This window comes from Suricata suricatta, chromosome 10 (genome assembly GCF_006229205.1).
Source record: "Suricata suricatta isolate VVHF042 chromosome 10, meerkat_22Aug2017_6uvM2_HiC, whole genome shotgun sequence".
NCBI lineage: Eukaryota > Metazoa > Chordata > Mammalia > Carnivora > Herpestidae > Suricata > Suricata suricatta.
The window spans coordinates 58,605,433-58,606,462 of NC_043709.1; positions in this window are offsets into that span (position 1 = coordinate 58,605,433).

A 1,030-nucleotide genomic window follows, 5' to 3' on the forward strand; every position below is an offset into this window, starting at 1 on the left:
CAGGAGACATTTGAACTTCCCAACATCTTTATCTAGAAAGCACATGAGATAGAGCTTGAATATCTAACCTGTAAATGTACCAGAATCTCATATACTTTTTTTTATCCCACAATCACATTAACAATAACAACATGCCATTTCTTACAAATATGTAAGAGCCACTTACAGTCATAATAGATGGGACATAAACGCTCAACAAACACATTGATTAAAATCATTCAATGTATGCCTCTTGATCATAGAATTTTCTGGTTATCTATCATTATTGATTTCATAAGTGATAGATGATTGGAAATCTTTATGGGCATGGACATTAAAAATAAACACTTCCTAAAAATATATTGATAAAAAAGAAATCAAATAAAATTTTGTTTCATTTGAACTAAATTATAATGAATCATGATATGTCTAAGCTTTGTAAGAAGTAGTACTTAGAGGGATACACAAAGCCTTACAGATAAATATGAAGAAGATAGGCAACAACATTTAGATCTTAATAATAACAATCTTCTTAATAATGTGAAATAGAAAACAGCAAGTCCAAACAAAGCATATGCCCCTGGGTGGCTCAGGGGGTGCCTGCCATAGCTCAGTCTTTTGAGCCTCCGACTACATGGGCTCAGATCATTATCTCACGGTTCATGAGTTTGAGCCCCAAGTCTGGTTCGGTGCTAACAGCTCAGAGCCTGGAGCCTGCTTCAGATTCTGTGTCTCCCTCTCTCTCTGCCATTCCCCTCCTCAAGCTCTGTCTGTCTCTCTCTCAAAAATAAATAAACACTAGAGAAAAATAAACAAAACAAAACAAAAGCAGAAAAGAAATAATATAGATAAAATTACTTAATTAGAAAAAAATATGTGTAATATAGGCTAGCCACATGGCTTAACACTGATTCTTTGAAAAATTACTGATGTCTATAAACTCCTAGTCAATTTAACAAAGATAAAAAGCAACATTAAATCACAAGAATCAGGAATGAAAAGGTGATGGCACTACAGATTCTGCTGATATTGATAAAAAAGAAAATGTTTT